The 23,932-nt window shown below is 38.6% G+C and overlaps 1 protein-coding gene across 1 annotated transcript in view; it reads left to right on the forward strand.

Moving 5' to 3' along the window:
- Window positions 1-3,374: 3,374 nt before the first annotated feature.
- The window catches only part of LOC134284116 (TATA-binding protein-associated factor 172), an 80,149-nt gene continuing 59,591 nt past the window's right edge, over window positions 3,375-23,932 (forward strand). Inside the window, exon 1 of the mRNA XM_062842421.1 lies at window positions 3,375-4,031. The gene's annotated coding sequence lies outside the window, so the exon portion shown is untranslated. The remainder of the gene's footprint in view (window positions 4,032-23,932) is intronic.

Genomic DNA, 23,932 nt, shown 5'->3' on the forward strand with positions numbered 1-23,932 from the left:
CCCGAGGTACTCGTAGAGAAATTGCCAAGGAACTGCTGAAGGAATTCTCGAGGAACTCCTGGAGAAATTCCCAAGTAGTTCCTGAAGAAATTTCCGAGAAACTCCTTGATCATTTCCCATGGGACTCCTGGAAGAATTTCCAAGAAACTTCTTGAGAAATTCCCGATGAACTTCTGGAGGAATTTCCGAGGATCTCCTGGAAATATTCTCGGGAATGTATGGATGAACTTTTTAGGAGCTCTTGGTGGAATTTGCGACCATCTGCTAGTGAAATTTTCATAGAACTCCTGAAACCTAAAGATTTTTTTTAAGTTATATTTGAAAGATTCTTCCAATAAAAACTTTCAGATGCATATTGTTGAAACTGTGAAGGAATCCCTTCAAGAAGTCTTAAGAAAAATAGAGAAACCCCTGAAGAAATCATTAGCCGACATCTCATGAATACATTAGTTTATTTTTGAAATATTTTGACTGTCCCAAAACGTTGAAAGTCCTCCATAAACTTTCTCAAATATATGCCTCAAGATCTACAAGCACAATCGATAGGTTGTTGTTACATAAATGATACGGTGCAACATCCCACAGACACATTCTACCGTGACGTTACAACGTTTTGACGCCTTTTTATTCAGATTTTTCACCATAACTCATAAATACTTTACCATGTACTTTACGGTTGTATGTAATGCAAAAATAATATTCAGATTCCTTGTAAAATTCGCAGTAAATATGATCTGTGAAACATTTAGTTTTCATTGGAAAAGTTTGCTCAAAATGGCAATTACTAATTACAACGTTGTAACGTCACGCTACTAATTCCAAATTTAAACAAGCTTTTCAATGAAAAGTGATGTCATATGCTTCTGTAGAGAACTAATGTTTAAAGATGTTCTTCGCCCAGTCAGTCATCCAAGAATGTCCGTGAGTAAAAGCCTCAAGATGTACACGTACAATCAATTAATTGTTGTTATATTAGTAATAGAATGCGACATCTTATTGATCCATGGAGCATTGTTTGGTAAAGAACGAATTTCTACCGATGTTGTATATCCTCTAAGAACCGAGCCAAGAACCTCGACCACAAAATGACATAAGATCTAAAAGCGTAAACGATGGATTGTTGATACTTTACGCATACGGTGCAATATGGGCCTGCCCATAAACTACGTAGACTCGTATTTGAAGGGGGGGCTGTTCGGTCAGTCTACGCTCTATCTTCTTCTTCTTCTTTATGGATCTACGTCCCAACTGGGACTTGGCCTGCCTCGCTTCAACTTAGTGTTCTTTGAGCACTTCCACAGTTATTAATTGAAGGGCTTTCTTTGCCTGCCATTGCATAAAATTGTTTATGTGAGGCAAGTACAATGGTATACTATGCCCAGGGAGTCGAGAAAATTTTCCCGACCGAACGGGAATCGAACCCGCCGTCTTCGGATTGGCGATCCATAGCCTTAACCATTAGGCTAACTGGAGACTCCATACAAATTTAGAAAATTTTGTATGAGAAAAAAACCTACCAGGGGGGAGGGGGATCTGAGATAGGCGAAAGCGAGTCTACGTAGTTTATGGGCAGCGCCTACCCTACAGGTTCATGGAGCATTGTGCTGAAGAGAACAAATTTCCAAGATATTATAGAACGTCCGCAATTAAAGGCCATAAGAATAAGAGTTGTCGTTACATCACTGATGCGGAGCAACATTTCATAAAACATAGTTCTGTAAAGGACTTGTTTCCAAAGATGCTCTAGATCCTCCAAGAACTTCTGCAAGTGAAGGTCGTATAATCTACAAGGGAAACTTTTTTTTCTTATTTTGTTGATTCGGTGTTAGAGTCTTTTTAGATGTTAATGCCTACAACTAAAAGGGTTAAAAGAGTGGACCTAATGTATTTAGAGATAAAGACAAATTCATATAGTTTGTACGGATAGGTGTAAAATTAGGCAAACATGATACACATATTTACATATATCATTTATTATTGTGGGTTTACTTCGAACATGAATTCCTAGGGAATTTGCTTGGACTGTTCGGGAATTGCCGTTCAATTTCAAGGGGCGTTTACATGTGTTCTAGTATTGTCTATCCGGTTGGAATCAAGACAGACATTTAATCAAAAATTGCCATATTCTTGATCCACAATTGGCGCAACTGTTTCGCATATAGTGCGCTGACGCCAATGGGAAGGATGCGCACTACTTTTGCCATGTTTCAAAAACGTCGCGAGTTGGGTCGCGTTGTGGCTTGATTGTGCGACGTCCGGTTTGGTGGCGGCCCGACAATATGATATTCTTCTAAGTTAATGCGCTTATTATTTTAAACGACTTTTAGAAAAGATTAAATGTTATAGTGAAAATTTATTTATTTATTTATTTGTTCACCATCTTCAACTTCAAAAGTTGTAGACTGATTTTCTATGAAACACTCATCAAAAATATTAATGCTGAACTATTAAATATAAATTTCCCAAAAATTCTTACAACGAAAACTTTTCATCTCCGTAAGTTCTTCCAAAAAGACATCGCTCATCCATCAGCTGGCAGCATAAGCAGTATAAAAGAAATGTCAGACTGGATCAAAACAAACGACACCGACCGAGAGAGAAAATTTCTCGCACGTGTTGCTCCTACGTTAAATTTGTCAGAACGTTGTGTCAGTTTGGCAACTGTCTGGCTCTTCAATCGAACAACGATTTCAGCAATGACGATCCCAATTCGTCGTTTTCAGTTTGCAAATCCGCGCACAATAACCCCTGCTTGCTGAAAAAGTTTTATGATAATCATTAGCATCCATTAATATCACGCTAAAATTTAAAAATTTCGACTCCCCTCTCTCCTTTTTTCGGGGTTTTCATATTCCTAATACATATGGTTTGTCACACTTTCACAAACCCCCCTCTTCCCTAGAATCGTGGCATGGAGGAAGGTAAACTTACAAAAACGTTGTCGAAGACACTGTTCATTTTAATTTATTGTGTGCATCAATGCCAATTTGATCTAACTAACCATATACGATCGCCCAGTTGCAAAACCTAAAAAAGATAATTGTAATTTAAAACTGTACAACGATTAATTTCTTCCTAACCATCACCGGGAAACAAAGGGTCAACTTTTGCTGAAACAACTCATGCAGTCCCCTCGGTCGCTTGCATGACAGCTGCCAAACTTGCAATGACAACCAGCTGTCATTAGCTGATACGCCATTGCGGCATCAATTAGCGATCAGCTGTTTTGATTGAGCAGCTAATAATTTTGGGCTGATTTGCTTGAAGTGGATCAAGAAACGCTATTTGCAATGTATTGTTGGTATAATCATTTGTTCCAATTTATGGAAAAATTGTTTGGAATACAGAAAAATGCTGCTTAGTGCCAACAAATTGATAATTAACGGCGTAAACAAACCAACACACGAGCCGTCGATCTGTCAGCCGTCCCTTTTGACAGCTCACCAATACCAGCGCCTCGGTGTACCACTACAGAGACAAAAAATGAAAGAAATTAACTTGCAGTTGTGGAATGGCGAACAGTATAAATTTGAACCTCGACGATGCAGGATTTCTCTGAAAAATCAATTTCCCCCCTAGGTTCTCCGGTGATAGTGACAGTGTTTTGTGATTTTCTAGTGAATGGTTCTGTGAATCTGCTGCCTTCTCCTGTTATCATTGGCAAGTTTCCAGCAGCACATGCAACAAAGGCAGCAATAGGGTGGTGTAGAAGTGGTACTAGATCGGTAGTGGGCCGTGGAAAACCGAAAGTGCGATTTAAATCGAAGCAAATAGCTGGCGCCGGAAGTGAGGAGCGGAAGAAGATCGGCCAGTGTTCTAGGTGTGTTGTGTGACCAAGAAGGGTTGATCCTGTTTTGATCCCCCCCGAGTTGTGCTGAAGGGCAAACAGGTACCTATTTCCGCTTGGATTTTGGTGAAAAAATGGGGAAAATTGGATCATCCTAGACCGAGACATGATGCCGTGCGAACACCGGAAGTGCATCAATCGAAGGAACAAACCAGACACGCAGCTGCAAAAGGACTCAGGAAAGGTAGGTCGTTGCTTATTTTCCGTCGTCGTCGTCTCCTATCTAGTACCTAGGGTGAACACGATCGTCCAATGTCTGCCGTGTGTCTCTACAGTCAGTCAGTCAGTCAGTGTGATGACGACGTTTGTGAGTGCGTGTGCATTTTTCAGTCTACGTCTTTTTTTGCTCCATTCTTCTTCCATCCAATAGCATTTAATATAGAGAGCGTTCCATGCGAAAGCGGCACAACGTTTGGCGGTACTGTTTTCAATTATTCTAGAAACAGTATATGAAGTGTTTAAGGACAAACGTCTTGAAATCCCGCTCAAACATCGCATCAAAACTTCAGAAGCACAAATCTTCAAACAAAAGTGCATTTTATTATTATGTTCTTGCTCACTTGTAATAAGCTTAAAATAAGAAACTCAGGTGCGCTGGGTTTGTTTATGAAGAGATTTGTGCGCTCGAGATCGTGAGTAGGTGCCAAAGTCGGCCATTGTGGCCATTTTGGGTTTCTAACAAGTCTGTCCTTAAAATACAAACAACTAATATTACGGCTTTGTTTTGTTTACATCACCGCTTTGCAACACAGGTTAGGGGTGATTTGTGTTTATGTTGTGGTTTAAGAATTGTTTGATAACTACATAATATTACTTACTTTTACTTTAAATTAAACATTCGACACAATCACTGCCCGACTAGAAGATTCTAACAAAAATATAACATAATTATAACAAACCATGATATTTATAACTCATTGTGATATAATCATGTTTAACATAATTGGTGTTTAAAAATATTATAACTCAATTGTATCATATTATGTTATGAATGTTGTTCAATAACTCAAATACTGAAATAATTTAGTTCTGATTCTTTGACATTCAGAACATCATTTTACACAATTGTATCAAAATATGATAGAAACTAATTTTCTTGGAGCTAAAATTTGTATCATATTGTGTTATAATTTTGTTATGATTATATTGCGATTTTTTTTCGACTTAGACTTCGATGCAATAAACTTCGTCGTACTCATGTTTCGCTTTCGATTTCGCTGTCACTCTCAGTCTCAGGGTTTTTGAAACTCGCCCGATAATGTGACAGTTTTCGCCGGCCGTCTCAATGTTTACTATTAAGGTCATTTGTTCTCGGTCCACCAGCTGGTCATGTTTACACCACAAAACAATCTGGTTCACCGATGTTTACTCTCTCTCTCTCTCTCTTCTTGGCGTAACGTCCTCATTGGGACAAAGCCTGCTTCTCAGCTTAGTGTTCTATGAGCACTTCCACAGTTATTAACTGAGAGCTTCCTCTGCCAATGACCATTTTGCATGCGCATATCGTGTGGCAGGCACGAAGATACTCTATGCCCAAGGAAGTCAAGGAAATTTCCTTTACGAAAAGATCCTGGACCGACCGGGAATCGAACCCGTCACCCTCAGCATGGTCATGCTGAATACCCGTGCGTTTACCGCCTCGGCTATATGGGCCCGATGTTTACGTTCATCCTTATTGTTCTCGGCTACCAGCTGTTTATGTTTTCGCCTGAATCGGGGAAAGAATGCGAAAATGTGTCATAAATGTTAGGTTAGCACCATAATATGGCGAATTCAATTTCGTCGCCAAAGTCTGATTATTCGTAAGAAATACAATAACGAAATAGGTTATTATTTTGATTAGACCGTTGTATTTTTTGTTACAGTTTTAGTTTTTTTTTAAATCTCTTTATTTGGTAGGCCCATGCGCCAAAAAAACTTAACGGGGCCGAATTTACTATTTACACATTTCAGTAGACAAGTTCGAATCACAGCCATTCTGTGATTCCTGAGTTGCACACAACTTTTTTTTATCTTTCCTACGCTTCGTTGACAGCCGCCGCTTGTTGGTGCCATCGTAGGTCTCGTATGGTGAAGTTGAACTGTCGTTCCCGTCGTCATCGTCGTCGTCTTCATTCGTGCTCTGCTGTTCGGTTTGGTTCGTTGAAATGGTAGTCGTTTTGGTCTCTTGTTCGGCAAGTGTAGGGGCATCTGGGGTAATATGCACCGTCGAGGCAAAACGCACCCCCTTGATTTTTCAGGAATTATCGATTTTGGGGCTTTGAAACCTTGTAAGTCAAATAGAGCGTCCCTTTAAATGAGCACCTGAAAAATTTTACGTATCTGCGTTACGTAATTAGTGAGAAAAAATAATAACATCAAAAAGCAGGTTTCTGATGTAATTTTCCCGATCGTTTATCGAACGATTTGATGGTGAAAACTGACCAAATATCTTGAGCTGTTGTGTTTATTTAGCTGATTGAGGGCAATACTAAGCGTAGGAAGAATAACTTAAACAGTAATGTACGTGGATTATATATTTTAAACAATTTTATTTTTTACTCTTGATTGGGGCAATATGCACTCCATGTGTTGGGGCAAAACGCACCTATAGAAAACAAGCAGTAATAATATCTATGAGTACTCTGTCAGTAATCGCAAATGAAATTGAGCTATTAATCGTCTTAAAACCATAGAAAACATGCACTTTCTTTGAGAAGGAAAAATATTTATAAACTCGACAGTGCATCTTGCCCCAATGTTGTGGTGCGTCTTGCCCCTTTGTTTGAGTGCATCCTGCCCCAATGTTGTAGTGCATTTTACCCCGAGCATGGGTGCATACTGCCCCGCATAATCATACGAAGCCGTAATGTTGGTCTTTACAAAAAACGTTATTTTCAAAAGCTGAACTATATGAAGGCTGAAATTTTGTTCGATATTGCTTAGAATGATAGTATTTGCAAAGAATGCATGCATTAAAACAATAAATTATTGCCCTTTTATATGCATTTGGACGCATCTTCCTTAACTGGTGCGTATTACCCCAGAATCCCCTACGTCTGCTTCTTGCTACAATCTCGATGAAAGAATCACTTACATCAGGGGAAGATTCGCTGGATTGACTGCACATCGGTGGAAAATCAGCTTCGGTGAATATCGGTTCGCTTGATGGGGCACTTACTGCTGCTGCTGCTGGTGCTGTAGTTGTTGTTTGGGTTTCGGGTGCGCTCACATCCAAACATCTCTGCTTTGGATGTACTGGTTTGGAGCATCGCCTACAGGTTCTGACCTGCAGGGTGGCCACCCAGTCGGGAATTTCGGGAAAACCGGGAAAAGCTCGGGAATTCGAAACCACCGGGAAAAAGTCGGGAAAACCTCGGGAATTGTTGCTAGCCACCGGGAATTTCCAAAATTGTAAAATTTGTTCAGTCTCCAGAAGCATAAGTACGAGAATCTGTGGGAAAAGCAGTCAACAGCTGTTGAACCATATAACATAGTAGGTGAACTGGCGTAAAAACCATTCTTGGAAATTATTATAAAGTTAATCACAGTGATGTTGCCTAACATCACAATTTGAACATTTTCAAAGATATTCTAAAGAACATTCTGGTGGAAAGACTGGTTGAGACACATTCAAATATTTATAGATTCATATGTCACTTGTATCTCAGGATGTACATGGTCCTGAAAACATCAAGCGTCCTATAAAAGTTTTCTAAAACATAACAAAAATTATTACCTCTTTTTAAAAAAATATCCTTGTACAATCTCTAGGAGAATACTTGATGTAGCCTTTGTCCTTTGAGCGAAAAGTCTGGAAAATTTGGATAGGATGCTGATAAAATTTTGAATCAATGAATGAATTTCCCCAAGAATAAATTACAATTAAAAATGATGAAATTCTGGATTAGTAATTCTGGTGAAAACATTCTTACAATTTAAAAATGGTCAGTGAAAAACAATTGAAAGAATATTTAAAAGGGATTTTTAGTATCTGATGGAATTCCGCAAAGCACGCCTATTGTAGTTCATAAAAATATTTCTAATATTTTATTCGAAAGATTTCTGTTGTTTTTCATGAAGTTCTTGGATGTACTCATTTGTTGAACTTGTGAATAAAAATGTTCGGAGGAAACCGGAGTAAGTTATCGGCAAAATCCCTTTTTGGTGAAGCTTTAGCATAATTCCCTGGTTCAGCAAATTCTCGAGAATTTCGAGTATTCATAGTTTCTAGTTAAACTACCAATTGGAATTCTCGCGAGAGTTACCGTGAGTATTCAGAAGCATCTGGAGCAATATAGTTGTAAGATTAATGGAAATAAATAATTCCCAAATAATGAATCTGCCTCTACATTTTGAAGGAAATAATTTCTCAAAAACTAATCTTTCAGGAATTCCTGGAGAAATTCCTGTCATATCTGAAAATGTGATCCGAAAAAATAATCTCTGAGTACTTCATATTGCAATCGCTGATGAAATAACTGAATGCTAGACGATTATCAGACAAAATCTAAGATTTCTTTGATCTCTCAAATTTCTCCTAGAATTTACGATTTCAGCCTAAGTAACTTGCCTGACTTCCTGCAGTAGCCATTTACGCTACCATAAAGTTCGCCACTGGTTTTCTATCAAAATATCTTGAAAATCACCATAAAAAATACTACACTGAGGATTTCCCTAGAAATCGTTTCCAAAATTCTTTCACGAGTAATCTATCCAGATATTTCACCAGAAGTTCATCCGGAATGTTTTTTTTCTGGGCATTCTGTTATTGCCTATTAGTTTCCCAAACGAGCTTACCAATATATTTTTAGAAGAGATTTTTGGAATATTACAAAGAAATCCACAAATAATAAGTTCGTAAATCAAATATTCATAGTGTATTCTCTGAGAATTTCGACCTCCAAGGATTATCCTTTTTTTATTTGCTTAAACAACTGCATAATTTGTACTAGTTGGTCATCTATGAATTTAGGGAATCTTTAATGAAGATATCGTGACTTCAATGCCCATCATTGGATACGAGACAAATAAAACATAACTTATTTTCAAGTTCATATGAATACTATGTTAATTCCAAAGATTTGAAAATATTCAATATTGATTCTCTTAAATTTTTCTTAGTAAATAACGCTTAATTTTCACTGTGAATTATTCTATTTTAGAATCGGGAAAAATTCAAAAAGCTATCGGGAAAATCGGGAAAAACTCGGGAATTTTATTTGCCGCTCTGAGTGGCCACCCTGGACCTGGTTTAGGTGCTCCACATAGCAGATCTCATTTGTTATTGAAAGATACGATGGGATTGGGTGCTTGATTCGCATCTGCAGCACACGAACCCCGTTGGGTATACCAGCAAAGTAGTGTTTCCAGCGTTCAGTTTGAATAGAGAACACATCACCGTACTTCTTCATAAACTCCGCTACCGTAGTATGAGGTACGGAAGGGGGAAGGTCATGCACTCGGACAGTCACTGCTTCGCTGTCCACATATACCGGTATTTTGAATGGTTTGTCTTTCCAAACAAAGACTCGTTTGATATTGTGCGCTTTCTCGTAGCGCAGCGCAATATCATTACTTACCATCTCAAGGTACACACAGTTACGCGTGTTGTGCAACTGGAGACTTTTAACGTCCGAAAGATTTAATTTTATTTCGTTTTCCAGAAACTGTTCGACTTTTCGAACATCGGGTCGTCCTGGAACAACGCTAAAATCAACTACCAATGTGTTTTTCCGAACACCACGCACGGGAGACCGGTAAACGCGTCCGAAGGCTACGAGTATAGGCTGTCAACTGAACAGTTTCAGTTATTTTAACATCATCCTGCATCTAGTTTATAACAATATAAGTTATAGAAAAAAAATCATATTATCATAACACAATGAGTTATAAACTTGATATATTTTTCTAGTTGGGATGTTTAATTACCATGTTTGTTAATGATATCTAGAATCATACATACAATAATTAAAATCATAGACATGTAATATGAATCCTGTTAGACGAAGCGGACAGGTACGCAGCGGATAATGCGTGGAAACGCGAAAACACTACCGGGAAACTCGAAAAATACCGCGGGAGGAAAAACGCAAGTCTTCCGTCGTCAAGCGATAAACATTTATTCCAACATAAAATGGTAAACATACATACATTGTTGATTCACTGTCATTGTCTTGGTAACGTGCACAAAACGGACTGTCAAAAACATGCACAACAGGGGTGTCGGCAATTAGGTCGACACTAGGGGGTTCGGCAATCAGGTCGAATACCGGACGACCGTTGCATTTTCTCCAACACTCCTCCTCAACGGTTGGCCTTACCTTTGCAGAACCCCGCAGAACCCCAACTATCCTCCAAAACAAAGTCGCTTCACTACTCCGGACGGGCTAGTCACGGTGATGTTTGTCCTTGGCAAAGTATAACTACTTTTCTCTTCTTCACCGTACCGACTACTGCACATCCTACATCGCAATTCCGGAAACACTTGACACTTCCTACGACTCCTCCTCAACCGGAGCTGGATCCTCCGCACACTAACACCGTGCGTCAAAGAACTCTTCATCGTCGTCATCCGGATCACTAACAGTCACAGGCGATTCTTTCCGCTGTACAGCCACCTCCTCCTGGCGGCTAGCTTCTTCTCAGGTTTCACACACATCTATCGAGGCTCGATGCACAAATTTCCGGCGTCGCCGACGGTTTCCGTTGCTCCTTCCAACTACTTTCAGCGCATGCTCGGCCGTCCTCAGTTGGTACAAACTACCTCGGCGATCTCCCTTCACAGCCACTTCACCGGCTGCATTCACAATATCACAATCATTCTTCCGGAACACCACATGGAAACCCTTCGACGTCAGCACTTTCACGGAAATCAGCCCACTCTTCAGCGACGGGACGTACAACACCTTCTGCAGGGTCACATCAACCGCGCCTCCGCACCCGTTCACGCCAGTTAGCTTCACGGTTCCGCATCCAGCTGTCTTCACCGATTTCCCATCCGCCAGAATCACTTCACTGGTATCTCTGTCATCAATAGTCTCAAAGCATCGCTTGTCGTTACACATGTGAGCACTTGCACCGCTGTCCACAATCCATCCGCTCGACCGGACACCATTCGCCAGAAACAAAACGGCACTTCTGTCCTTCACTGCGGCTTGCTTCGCGGTCGTCGACTCGCTCTTCTGCTTCTTCTCACACTCTTGTTCGCACTTTCTTTGCAACACCGGACAATCTCGCTTCAGATGACCCTTCATTTTGCAATAGAAACATCTCCTCCTGGGAGAATCACGAATGCTGAAACTTTTCAGCGCTTTCAGTTCACCGGAATGTTCACTATTCACTGATCGCTCCTTCCGACGTTCGAACTCGTCGAGAAGCTTTGATTTCACCAACACGACCGTGAGATCCGCATCCGGCCTGCTTTCGAGAGCAGTAACCAGTCCCGAGTACGAATCCGGGAGGCTCCGCAAAATCATTGCCACCTTCAGGGAATCATCTAGCTTCTGTCCGGCCTGCGTCAGTCTGTCAAACAGTTCTTCCACTTCAAACAAATGGCACTCAAGGTCACCATCTTCCAGAAGATTCACACTACACAACCGCTTCAACAACGAGACCCGGGAAGTAACCGTCACTTTTTCGTGGTACTGCTTTAGATTGTTCCAAAAGTCCTTCGCACTAGCTGCCGCACGAATCAACCCATACTGGTTTTCTTCTATACACAACCCCATCGAAGCGCGGGCCTTTTTGTCATCTTTTTCCCACTGGCCGGGGTTCACAGCTTCTTGCTTCGGGGTATCAATCACATACCACAGTTCTTCCCTTGTTAACAGCATCTCCATTCTGAACTTCCATGTTTGCCAGTTGCGGTTGTTCAACTGGACAAACTTGCTCAGCGCCTCCATCGCTGCTGGCTGTTCAGAAAATTCACAAGCGCCACACAAACGACCGACACTTTTTCCGCTTTTTCCGTTCCGATCAAACCGTTTTTCGCGCAACTCTTACTGGGCACATTACCTGTTAGACGAAGCGGACAGGTACGCAGCGGATAATGCGTGGAAACGCGAAAACACTACCGGGAAACTCGAAAAATACCGCGGGAGGAAAAACGCAAGTGTTCCGTCGTCAAGCGATAAACATTTATTCCAACATAAAATGGTAAACATACATACATTGTTGATTCACTGTCATTGTCTTGGTAACGTGCACAAAACGGACTGTCAAAAACATGCACAACAGGGGTGTCGGCAATTAGGTCGACACTAGGGGGTTCGGCAATCAGGTCGAATACCGGACGACCGTTGCATTTTCTCCAACAAATCCTACATCGAGTGATGCAAATAAAATTCAATGCATATGTTTTTCTTATTTTTATCTTTGTATTATTAAAAATCTATGGGAAACTAGGCAGATTGTGCTTCAGATCATCTCGAAAATTTCTTGGATTGGGATTATAGTTTTTTTATCGATTTATTTTTCAGAATTGAATACCACGGAAGAGAATTTCAGCTGATTATGAATCACGGAGAAAAATTTCGTTCGTTAGAAACTAAAATATTCATGTTTATTCGGTAAACTGATAAAATGTTTAAAACTTAAATTTTATTTTTTAAAACTAACTCAATTACACATTTATTGCGACAATACCCTGCGACAAAAAAAAAACAAAAATATTTACATTTATTTCTAACATAATCTGTCAAAAGATGCATTTCTGTTTCAAATATGGATTGCATTTGATTCAAATGTGACGTTGGATTTGCTCCAAACAGTTTTATTTTTGTGGCCTGAGCAAATTCACAATTTAATAGAATTTACTTCAAATATTTTTTATTTTAATATAGTTTTTTTCTGTGTGAAGGCAACATACCGACGTTTGAGCCAAGCGTTTGAGCTCATAAAGCCTGTGAATTGAAACTATAATTACATTAGGGGAGACTGAGGAGACTTGATCCCTGGGGAGACTTGTTCCCCCCATATTTTCTCGAAATCGAAAACAGTTTTCTTCTAGCATATTTTTTCCGAAACTACATCTGAACAAACGACTATGTTTTAGCTACAAGTAATGTCAATTTTGCATTGCACTATTTTTTAACGACTGATGGTTTGTTTTCAGTCCTTCAGAAATCTTTTAGACGATTCTGAAAAATCTCAATAACTTTGAGAAAATTGAACCAATTCGTGTCAAAATTTCACAGCACATAGTTCAAATAAAATACTATCAAACGTATTTATCCAAATAAGGGTGTTATAATAGTAGTACATATATGCAACAAAGTGCAGAGTGAAGATTTTTACAGCACGAGTAGTACATTTATCCAACAAGGCTTGCCGAGTTTTTTATGAATTGTCTCGGACTTTCGAAGTTTCTTTCAGAGTTCTTTTTGGGATTTCTGAAGGGAATCTTCCCACGATTTCTGGCATTTTTTTTTATTTTCTAGGCATTATTTTATAGAGACTTTCGCGAGATTACTCAAACAGTTCATCACGGGATCCCTTGAGGAATTTGTCTTGACATTTTTGGGTGCTCTTTTTGGGATTTCTGCGATAATTACAACCGAAGTTCATGCAAAGATTTTTACAGGATTTTTTTTCGGATTCCCTTCAAGGTTAACCCACGAAATTCTTCAAGAAATTTCGGAGAAATATCGGAAGGAATTCAGGCGAAAGAGAAATTTCGGAATAAACCCTAAGAAAAACTGAGACATCTAGGAATAAATGTCGGGGTTATACTATTACGTAAATTCAAATAATAACTATGAAAACACCTAAGAGGATTCCCATGAGGAACGGCGGCCTCGAAGAAATCCAAGATAAATTCTGGATTACCGCCAAAATTTTGAAAGGATTTTTGAAGGCAATCCATAGGGAAACTATGAAAAAATATCAGAAAAAACTCAGGTAGAAACCCCTGGAGACATCCCTGTAATGCCCCGTGAACAACTCCTGCAGAAACCCAGGGAGGAACTCTGGTACACATTTTAGGAGAAACGGTCAGATATTCCGAAAGTAACACCCGAAAATTTTGGAAAGGAAATCTAAACAAAATACAAACCTCCGGAAACTGCTGGCGAAATCAAAAAAAAAATCCGTTAAACGAAAAAATACTTTTGATAAAAAAAAAAAAACTCGCGGTAAGAGTTCTGTGCTGTGCGAAAATTTTTAAAGAAGAAATTACGGAAGAAATCATTGTAGGAATTTATGGGAAAATCTTGGACAGTATTTCGAGAGAAATCATCAGAAGAGTTTCGGAGTGAATAGATTCCGAGCAAATTCATAAACAAGTCTCTGAAGACATTCTTCTGAAAGAGTGCTTGAGGTCTTAAGATCACATGTGTTATCCGCAGTTTATTAGTGTCCATTGTAATGGTCAGGATCAAGGTGTTTTTATAGAGTTTCTTTCCTAGCATTGCAACATTTTACTTCGAAATGCTTAAATTTCGTTCTCGATGCCGTAGAACGTCAGCGGAAAGAAAACCTACCAGAATTCATTGCACAGAGACGTGCAGAGGCATTAATGTAGTTTGAAAACATGATGAACGTGGGATAGACGATTACGTTCCTGCTGTACACATTTTAAACGAATCTGCTTCTTGTGAAGTGTAGCACACATTTTAGCAAACAAAGCGCATTTTTATAGTTTTTGGAAGATTATTACTATATCGTAAAAACCATTATTGGAAACATTTGAAAATGTGACAATATCTGGAGATAGTTGATGTCCATGGCATGGCAACCAAAACAGAGCAGCCAGCTGTCAATTTCATTTTCAATATGGCGGATATAGCAGTTTGATATATTGGACTACCTCCCTTCTACTTACCTTGGTCATAATAATCGGTACAGTCCGTTTTGATTCGAAATTGTTGATATTCTATCGTAATTTCCAGTTTTATTTACATAGGATTTTCGTTAACATTTCAATAATTCATCGCGACTACAAGCTCGCGAGTTTTTTTTTCGTTTTGTGTCGTACTCACGCATGTAGTTACGTAGTCATGGAACCATGAATAAGCCGTGTGTTATTTTTCTCAGGCGAATTTCTTAACGATGAGATCATTTCCATCTCTGTGAGAACCCAAATATATTGGTATGGCTCGTAAGCAGATTAGTTTGAGTAATAAATATATACGAGTTTCTGATATTTGTATAACAATCACGTATTCTTTCCTACATTTTTAGAGGAGTTTTTGAATAAGCATTAAGAATCTACATCAGGCTTCAACTGAACACAAATACAGGATAATACATTTTAATTTTGTATTTCTTTGTCGTATCCGCCCATGACTCTTCTCGCTGGGGCACTCATATTTGCAATATTAAAATGCCAAAGTTACAGGCAATTTACTAACAGTACTGCTTACTAATATTACAAGACAAGTACTACTGTACTTATATGAGATAACACAGGAGAAAACCTAGTACGATATGCTTGTGGGTTCCCAAGTAACAATTCCATTGCTGATTGGTTTTGATTGATTTTTATTAGGGTTTCATTACAGCAATTATTAAAACTAACAGGTTCATGACTACTTTTATGAAAACCATTGATGAAATGTTTTATAGTATACTTGAAGACATCCATAAAGCCAGATTTTAAGAGTAAACGAAACTCTCCTATATGTAATCCTTCTGGCATTCATTATTACCACAATAAAACTCTTCAAACTCTCAACAGATGGCGTTCGATTAGTAGCGACATCTGTTGGTGGAAAAGCAGAAACTATGAAACTGCTAGGTTTATTACGGTAATCATAAAAGTGAACTTGGTTTCGTTTTATTTTCGCTAATTATAATTTGAATTATGGGCGTCGCCATATTGAAGGATCAGATACGTGATTGGAAAATAGTTAATTTTGCTCAAATTATCGGCGAATTGATAGTTTGCCGTCATTTCCATAGCATGCTCACATAAATTAGCTCTCTTAGATGAGTTTTCTTGTAATTCGAGATAGTTTTACTAAATTAACAAATTGATTTATTTCATTCCAAGATAATATTGACCATTTTCGAAGCGCATTAATTTTATGTTTCTGCAACCCCAATATTCACGGTTAAATTGAATCCGCATAAGGTTGCTAGGCTTATATAATATAACTACCCGAATAAAATGGTATCATACACCAATTCAACGGTGTATCATTTTCTGATCGTACGTGTTATCGTAAACTGGATGATACATAGATGATACGACATATCTTATTCATGATAGCAGTTATCATTTTGGGTGTTTCGATGATAGACCGAATGGGTTGTTAAGTATCGTTACCATTCAAAAATGCCATTTTTCTCGAACAAAAATTTTGTGGAATCAAACATGTTATGATCGCTTTATCATCAACATTATGATACAGCGAATAATAAAAACAAAACGGAAATATTTCACCACATCTGTTTTACCGACTGAGAAAAAAGCACACCCCTGCGGGCATTTGTCGGGCACTGTCAAATTTGTCTACGATTACGTGAATCATTATTTACTTTTGAGGTTTTTTGTGTTTATTTTCTTGAATTGGGAATCGAACCGTGTGATTTCCGAGGTTGCTTCTACTGCTTCTCGCGCGGTATTTACTTACTACTTTAAATCGGATCAGTGCTCGCGGGTGGCTCAACTGCGTGAAAGTTCTTCCCCTGGAGAAGTGGGTAGGTGAGATTAAAATAACAGAAGCTGCGGTAGGATAATTCCTAAGAGTAACAAGGAACCTTCCACTATCAACGACCAATCTTCTTTTGATCCCCTCGCATGCTGTGGAAGCCAACGAAGGTGAGTTTTCATGAGAATTCGCGAATGAACTTGTTAGTCAACGGCTGGTGCACGGCAGTCGCTAAAAGTAACTGTTTCTTACTACAGTGATCGAAAAGCTAGAACTCAAAAGTGCTGATTTCGAACGTTTATAATGACACAAAATCACAAATAACCCATTCTGAAAGTGTGGCAGTGATTAAATGTTGAAAAAAAAAAACTCGCCAAAACTATTGTTATTTGCCGAGCGTACAAAAACCGTATTATTAAGAATTATTAATATTCCATTGGATGAATCATCATGAAAAGTGGTATGATACTTGAAACATACTGAATAATGCCAAATTTTCAACTTTAATCGTCCAATCATTGAACTATTATAACTTTTGTTGTAATCATTCCACGAACAAATATCTTATAATATGAACGATTGTATTGATCGTATTTTTCTATGCGGGTACTAAATTATTACTTTGAAACTATCGCTTTCTACTTGCAAATAATATCTCTTCCTGAATTTTACGAGCCATCGATGAAGCTTTTCTGTTTCTTGAGCTGTCATAGTTTTTGTTGAAGAAAAACAACAACAATCATCATAACCTCTTTTCGAGTATGGATTTTTTTAGCTAGGTTTTAAAACAGTTTTATTGCTACTCTTAATACGGTTTGCAAAATCTCTCCGAGAGTGGTCCACTTAGCCAGATGATGCTCTTAAAGAGGTTATCAAGAGGTTTTGATGTATGAATCAGTTTTATTGCAAGTTTAATTAAATTGGCCATGAAAACCTCTTACAGAGCCGAACAAAACTTAAAATGTTACTTGGGTTGTATTGCTAAATATGCTGTGAAATGTTTGTAAAAGAACTATTAAAAATCTTGAAAGTTTGTAAAGAAGATTTTGAATATACCTTAAGAAATTACTGCATTAGAAACGAAGTACATTAGAAGTGAAGCTCACACACCAAATTTTTTGAAATGCTTCCAGCACAAAAAAATCACCAAAATCAATTGCTGAATTTCAGCAAAATTTTTGCTGAATATCAGCACAACGTTGCTGATCAACTGTCAAAATTGCTGGATGGTTCAGCAAGTTGAAAAATAATTGCTGATACTCAGTAAATTCGTATTGCTGAATGAAACCAGCACAAAAAAATCAGCAAAATTTGCTGAATACCAGCAAACAATGCAGTGATGATTCGTCGTCAAAACATCCCAAAGAGTCGAATCAAACCCACGATTTGCCGTGCCCATTCGTCTTGGAATGCGTATTATGATAGAAGCCCACGATGGGAAAAATAAAAAAATCGCCTCGGCCTGTTGGAGAGGGATATTTACCTTTTGGCAGCGCTTCTCTCTTTCTCTCTCTCTCTCGTACGGTTGTTGGTTTCGACAGAACCATAGATCCACCACACTACTCTCTTCAATCTGACGAACGATGAGTGGGTTAAATTTAGAACTTTGGCCAGAGTGAGAAGTTATTTTCCCCCCATTCAATTGAAGCCCTATACTGCGCACACCACACACACTCGCGATTGAGGTTGGGAAAGCTGATGAGAATTTTTCCAATTTTCCCTGACTGCATCAATGCGGCTGGCCTTGTGCAGCGCCACGGCATGGTGCCTAAGACGGGCAGAAAATTTTCCGCGCCGCATTTGTCAAAATCAATGGAAACCAGCATATAGAACCATTGAGGGCAGGTGGAAAACCTCCAGCAGCAGCAGCAGCAGCAGTAGCACCGCCAGCCAGTGTAGACGTCAGTTGATACGTAGGCAGGGACGGACAGACGAATGGACGGTTGGTTCTTTTTATCATGTGGAGCGGTGGTAGCGTGGTGGGTCGATTGGATAGATACCGAACCGATCGGAGTTGTTATTTATAACACACACTAGTTTGATGGGGAGAGGTAGAGGCAGAAGCCGATGAATGTTTTAAAGCCAAAGTCATCTGGTGTTGTGGAGGGTACTTGAACTGTTTCGCGATCTGGGTCGTATCAAGCATGTCAGTTTCAGTCAAGAATCTGGAAAATAATTTATTGAGAAAATATACACACAGTATTATTTCACAAACAGGCATCGCAATCTAAATAAGTAAAGTTGGAGCTGGAAGCTATAAGAGTTGCAATCTGCATGATGCATATTACCGTCTGACAACCGCCATGCAGTTTAGACACGGTCGCCATGTAGTTCGAAAATGGTCGCCATGTAGCGTACGCGAAAGAGACTAGATTTTAACTTTCGGGTTGTTGTGCTGTCAGCTAATGATGTGTACAATAGGCGAGCTTTGTTCAACGTTTTATACACAATTCAACAGCGTGACTACTAAAGGGTTATTATGAGAATTTTGTTCTTCATCTATCTAAATTATTACAGTCAGTGGGAACTCGATTTTGTTAGCCTCCGATTTAGTCAGCTTTTTGATCCTTTTTGTCAGCCGTTTATGAACAAAGAAAATCGAAGAGTATTTCACTCAGATTGCCTTTTAGAATCGATAATAATTCCTGTGATGTCTTCTGGTGTCATATATAAATTACGAAATAAAGAAATCCCAAGAAACAGAACTAGCTGAATAACAGTTTCTTCAGCTCAAGTTTGCTTAAAAGTGGTTTGTTCCACTCTTGTACAGCAATAATGTTTGTTGGATCTCGTGTAGCTTTTGAAAACGACCTAGTATGTCGGCAAAATATACTTCTTTAACTGAATCGCGTCCCAATATGGTAACATATAAATTAGTTATTTCTTTTTTCCAGAGATGCCTTCAGGAATGATGTGGTGATTGACAACTATTGAGGCGATTGCTGCACTGCACTCTAGATTTGTTTCATTTCGATCGCATTAACTTTCTTCCCAGCTCATAAAAATTCATTACTTAATAAATTTTCTTGCGTTTTAGTTAATTTTATTTCTACTTATAAACCACCACGAATACGAATCGAACCGTGTAAAAGTCATGGTGATCGGTACATCCGTTCATGAGTTTTGATGCCTCAAAGAGAATTCAAACTTATTTTTAATAATAAAGATAGTCTACGAGAGGGGGAGAACAAAGTTTGATCTACGTGGTTTATGAACGGTCCCCTTGCTGGGATTGTTACAGGAATTTATGCCGAGGTTTATGCGGTAGGTTTCCTTCAGAAGTTGCTGCCGGGATTCTTCTTGGGATTTCTTCAAAATTCCTATAGGAAACCTTCCCGGGATTTCTTCAAAAATGTTTGCTTCGATTCAAACTTTCTGCTAGGATTCTTCCGGGAATTTCTCGAGGCATTCTTCCATGGGTTTCTACAAGAATTCAAATATGTCTTTAAGAATTTTTGCTGACATTTCTCCTGTGGTACCTCCACAAGTTTTCTTGTGATTCCTTTAGAAAGCTGGGATTCTTCCAGATTTTTTTGTCTGATATTCCTGCAGGACTTTTCCCAGCAACTTCGCTAGGGATGTATTACTGTGTGCATTCAAAACGCAAATATCGAATGCGGTAAGTAACCCGATGTCAGCAGGAACTTTTGATTTCCATGTTGGCGGTGATATTGACAATGGTTGCTAAGTTGCCTTTGGTAACACTTTGACTTTCCGCATTTGAAGCAGAATTGGGCACCATTTGCATCTTGAACACACATAGTAATACCCAGCGCCAGAGTCAGTTTGAATTTATATTCTGCACAATCGTTAGCTGTTCTGTGGCTTAGTTGGTTAAAGCGCAGGTCTAGCGAATACGGGCTCGTGGTTTCGAATCCCAGCAGAACGCTTTTTTCACAATTTCATCTCTAAATTATTCAATATTCTGCGTCGTCTAATTTTCAGGTTTTTCCTTCTCATTTCTCCAGGATGGTGCTGAAATCAATTATTTTTTCTATGGATTTCTCGGGAGTTCTTCGTGTATTTTCTCGTGGTATTCCTGCATGAATATCTCATGCTATATCTCCTAGAATAGATATTAGAACTTGTAAAGCCATTTCTACTGAAACTCATCTATGAATTGTTTCAGATATTTCTCCAGAACTTTTTGCTTTTCTTGCACATCAAGGTGTGCAGAAAGGCTACATGATAACTCCAAAAATGAAATTTTATAGAACCCCCAGATAGATGGGCCAAACATTATATACCAATCGACCCAGCTCGACGAGTTGAGATTATGTATGTGTGTGTATGTGTATGTGTATGTGTATGTACGTGTGTGTGTGCGCGTGTGTATGTGTGTATCTGTACAAAAAGATCAACTCACTTTTAGAGAGCAAATATCAACCGATTTAAACGCTCTTGGTTTCAATTATCGCGCAATATTGTCCCATTGTTTCCTATTGAAAATGGCTCGAATTGGCCCAGGCGTTCTGGAGTTATCATGGTGATTTAAGTTATCCGGACCCGCACCGGCGGAGGTAGCCAAATTGTGGAACTGCACAAAACCCAATCATGCGACATACCAAATCACGCCAAATTGGGTAATCTTGCTTATAGTTGACGATATTTACCGTAATATGAAAATGATTTCCAGAAAATCCAAAATGGCGGTCCGAAATCAAAGATGGCGGATAAACATCAAGATAGCGGCTGTTTTATGGATTTTTGAGCTCCAAAACTATCAATATGGGTATATTTGATATGGGGAAGATATTTAAAGTTCCAAAATGATGACCAGAAAAGCTAAAATAGCGGTCAAAAATCCAACATGGCGTAAAAAATCAAGATTGCAGGCATTGCAGCTGTTTTATGGAGTTTTGAGCTCTAAAACTATGCAATAAGACTAGGGTATCGGGATGCTTCGTTGGCATAGTCCCCTCGTTCGGCCTATCTTAACGTTATCCAAAAACTCAAACAAACACGCCGAACTGGATATCGGAAAAACTTTGCGCCAAACACCTGTAACATTTCGTTTCAATTTTAGCACTTTGGAGTATTAAAATTGTATGAAAATGTCACTTTGTTTAGCTTTTGTAGACGCCATGATTCTTCGGCTTAGTGGGTAGTCTATACACATGATCATAAATGGCATGATTCTGGAATATTTCGAATTGCCTTTTCAATAACTGAACATTTGATGCGACGGTCAAAGATGCTATTTTGAATTTGTATGTTTGTTTTTAACGAATAATAACTATTTTACAAATTACATGTGGGCCGAATATTGAGGACACTTTTTTCACTATGTACCCAAATCTTGGCCCATCAGTAAAGTGACGTCAAAAACACCGATAAAGTGACGCCAACAACATTGCTTGCGTAAGAACCAGAAAGAACGAACAGAAAGATAGATTTTGTGTGCGGTGACTGTAAAAATATAACACAATAATCGGGTTGAATTGTTTTCGTTACTAAAAAAGAAAGAACTTAAGTTTAATTGATTTATTTATAGTTTTTTGAAAATTTGGCTCCGAAAATGTAATTTGAATGTATGATTGGTGATCAAACAGAGATAATACCTCAGCAGAAATATTGAAAAAATGAGATAATAAGTGGTTCTAGTGCATGGAAAGCAATAGGCCAACGTTGTATCCACTAATAGGCCAATGTATGTACCATAGACCAACGTTGCATACCATCACATCGAATCTTTTCAACTTAGTTAAGTAAATTCTTGAATATTTACGTAAGTTTACTTCCAGTTGGTGAAACATGCATTGCCTAGAGTGCGGAATAGGGTCAACATATTATTTCTAGTGCTATTAATTCATGAGTTATGGTCAAAATTGTCAAGGCGGTTTGCAAATTAGGCCAAGGAATGATCCATATACCCTATATTTGATATGGGGAAGACGCTCGGAGTATAAAAATGGTTGACCAGAAAATCCGAGATGGCGGACAGCAATATAAGATGGCGGCTTTTCAATGGAGATTTGAGCTCCAAAACTACGCAACATGGGTATATTTGGTACGGGAAGATGTTCGGAGTCCAAAAATAGTGACCAGAAAAATCCAAGATGGCGGTCCAAAATCCAAAATGGCGGAAAAAATAAAGATCGCGACTGTTTTGATGAGCTTTTAATTCTAAAACTATGCAATATGGGTATATTTTGTTTGGGTAGATGTTGGGAGTTCAAAAATGGTGACCAAAATTCAGTATATCGGTCTAAATTCCAAGATGGCGGACAGCAATCCAAGGTGGGGGCTGTTTTGTGAAGTTTTGAGCTTTAAAGCTGTGCAAGGTACATTTGATATGCGAAAAACTCTGAGTCCAAAAATGGTGGCCAGAGAAACCAATGTGGCTTTCTTGAATCTAATATGGCGGTTAAAAATTCAATGTGGTGGCTATTATATTGACTTTTAATCTCCAAAACTATCTAATAATGGTACTATATTATTTTCAGGAAATTGTTCGGAGTCTGAAAATGTTGATCAAGTCTAATTTAGCGGTCAGAAATCTAAATTGATGGTTGCTTTATGCAGGTTTGAGCTCTAAAATCCAAGGATGCCCCATCATTCAAGTTAGCGCCTTTTTAATAGGGTTTTGAAGCCTCACAATATGGACATACTTTGTATGGAAAACATGACTAGAATTAAAAAATGTAGTCATAAAATCCAAGATGTCTCCTGTTTTACGAGGTCTTTTAAACCATGTGGTTTGACTATAATTTATATGGGGAAGAGTGCCGGACACCATCCAAAATTGATATCCAGAAAATCCTATACGGCAGGTCAAAATTAAATACGGTGACTTTATGTATTAGGCTCAGTGTACCAGTTATGGCTATAGTACCTCAAATTCGCCATAGTTGATTTTCAACCTTTAATGATACAAATCTACAAGAAAAAAATCGTGAACATCAGATCATGATCACAAAAGATGGTTGCAATCATTCAAACTGCACAATTTGTTCAAATTATGATAAAAATAATTCATTTTCCTTAACTTTTCGGCTTCTTTGCACCCTATTTCGCCATAGTGTACCAGTTATGGCTAACCTCGTAAGGAATGCATGTAAATAGTGCGAAGTGGAATCGAAATTAAAAAATGTGTCCATAACTGATACAGGGTTCCTATCATTGGCACACGCCGTAATAAATACTTAAAGTAGTTTTGGCTCTGTTTCTATATTTTTCCTGTAAAGTATGACAACTGATCTATCATTTGACATATCGATGACATTCGTCGGTCTTCTTATTATTTTTGTAGAAATAGTTTTCCTTACGTAGTGCGATAACTGGTACAGGCACCCTATATGTAGTTTTAGATGCTAAAACCAATCAATATGGGTATATTTAGCTTCTTCTTCTTCTTCTTTATGGCTCTACGTCCTCACTGGGACTTGGCCTGCCTCACTTCTACTTAGTGTTCTTTGAGCACTTCCACAGCTATTAATTGAAGGGCTTTCTTTGCCTGTCATTGCATGAATTTGTATATATTGTGAGGCAAGTACAATGTTACACTATGCCC

This window comes from Aedes albopictus, chromosome 3 (assembly GCF_035046485.1).
Source record: "Aedes albopictus strain Foshan chromosome 3, AalbF5, whole genome shotgun sequence".
NCBI lineage: Eukaryota > Metazoa > Arthropoda > Insecta > Diptera > Culicidae > Aedes > Aedes albopictus.